This window comes from Penaeus monodon, chromosome 17 (genome assembly GCF_015228065.2).
Source record: "Penaeus monodon isolate SGIC_2016 chromosome 17, NSTDA_Pmon_1, whole genome shotgun sequence".
In the NCBI taxonomy this organism is placed as follows: Eukaryota; Metazoa; Arthropoda; class Malacostraca; order Decapoda; family Penaeidae; genus Penaeus; species Penaeus monodon.
In genome coordinates this window covers 34,548,529-34,551,028 of record NC_051402.1, presented here as the reverse complement: position 1 = coordinate 34,551,028, position 2,500 = coordinate 34,548,529, and positions in this window count along the sequence as shown.

The window sequence follows — 2,500 nt, the reverse complement described above, 5'->3', positions numbered from 1 at the left end:
TGACAGTCACGTCCTGTGTTCATTTTACTTGACCTTGACTAATTGCGAAGAAGTACAACATAATTTAACCTCCGATTATACTTTAAAAGATTATAATTCAGGTCCACCTAACTAAATTACAATGAAATGACTATTTGTAATGACTATTACAAATTATGGATTATGCAGTATTATCAAATGGTTATTAATTCGCGATCGGTTGTATTTGGTTCCACAGAGCAGGTACCGCTGGACAAACACAAATGTATGTAAATCTTCGCTAAGACTTCCAAGCACGTCATTCACTGATTAATTTTCTCTCGAATCTTATTGAAACTCAAACGAAATTAATGCACATTAGATAAAAAAAACCTTGCTAAACAAATACAATTTTTTAATATAGAGAGACTATACTTTATATATCCCCTTTGACATTTTCCATTGTTTTATTTTTAAACAATCATCTATGTCACTCGGAAGGACATAGATTCACTTTTCATAAGTAAACCACGTTTGAGTGTATAAACCATCAGTATGCGCATGTTTCTAACATGATTTATCTATTTTTTTCCCACTAAATGAACAATCCCACCCCTATATATAAATATATATCCACATATATACAAATATACCCATATATACAAAAAAATATATATATATATACAAATATATCCATATATACAAATATATCCATACATATACAAATATATCCATATATATACAAATATATCCATACATATACAAATATATCCATATATATACAAATATACACATATAAACATATAAGCACATATATACATATGTGCACTTATATACATATATGCACATATATATATATATATATATATATTTATACATATATACACATATATACACATTTATACATATATACACACATATATATGCACACATATACATATGCATACATATACATATGCACAAATATACATATGCACACATATACAAATATATACATATACATACACGCATATATATATACTGCTAGTTACTTTCACTTTTTCTCGAATCACCCGTTGTATGTTAAAAAGTCAGTAGTCTCGTCCATGTTTCTGAAAGCGTATAGGATTTATGATAATGAATTTATCGATCGGGAGCTCGACGTCATTTTTTAAACGTTTTCGAAATAAGAATATCCTTTTTTCTTTTCCCTTTCCTTTTAATCAAGCACATTCATCTGCGAGATTAAAATATTGTACTCATTCCCGTAATACTCAGCAGGATAGTGCCGGTAATCTATTAATTATTCCGTATAACCCGTCCCTCGATGAAAAACGCCACATGTTTAAAGGCGCTGGAATTGACATTGTTTTTACGTATCGGAACACTTTGGTTAACCACAATACGGCTAGCGTTGCTCTTGAGACTTTTCCTGGTATTTACGGTATAACTTGTAAGGATTGCCTTAGTTTTACATAGGTGAGACCGGTAAAGCTTTTGAGAAAAGAATTTATGAGCATAAACGTGATGTTTGATATGCCAGAGAATCAAATGTATGTTTCGTTCATTTACGTGATGAAGGTCACCAAAATTAATTCATAAATCAGCAAACTCGTGTAAAAATATGTATTAAATAGGAAAATACCTAACTTTAACTTGAGTGCTGGTCAATGGGTCAAGTATATATATATATCTATATCTATCTATCTATCTATCTATCTATCTATCTATCTATCTATCTATCTATCTATCTATCTATATATATATATATATATATATATATATATATATATATATATATATATATATATATATATATATATATTACTTGACAAGTTAAGGATTGCATTAAGTCGTCCAGTGTATAGATTGAGACATTTAATTCTTTTCCGAAATCATAATCATCGGTTAGTCACCGAAGAGGCAAAGGAACAAAGGAAATATACTGTTAAAACCTTCATTATTGATTCTTACGAAAGCTGTAGTGGAAAGAAAATGGCTTATATACTTGCTGATTCGGGAACTAGAATCGAGAGTCGAGTCCTATATTCAAATTATTTGACCTTGACTTGAAATATTACAAAATTTCACCTCTAATTACAGAAGGAATAATTAAGGTCCAGCTAATGATATTACAGCTGAAAAAATATAAAAAAATATAGAAAATTGTTTAGCACTTATTGTAATAGGTCCTACTATCAATGGCTTTGCAGTATTGTCAAAAAGGTATTATGTTTGGTTCCACAGAATATGTACTGCTGGACAAACAAATGTAATTACGCTAAGACTTCACGCGCGTCATTCTCTGATTCATCTTCTTTCAAGTCTTATGTCCGTTTCATAATTTTCATTTTTTTTTTACTCGGAAAGAGAAACCGAATCTTTTCACAAATAAACAACATACGAGTGTATATACCATTTATTAATACGCGCATGTCTTCAACAGGAATGATCTGTTTATGCTATTTGAATAAGCCCACCCTCTCCTTCACCCACTCGCGAGTTTTAGTGCTACACATAGGGCATATGATTACTTCACAAATATGTTATTATTTCACAAATA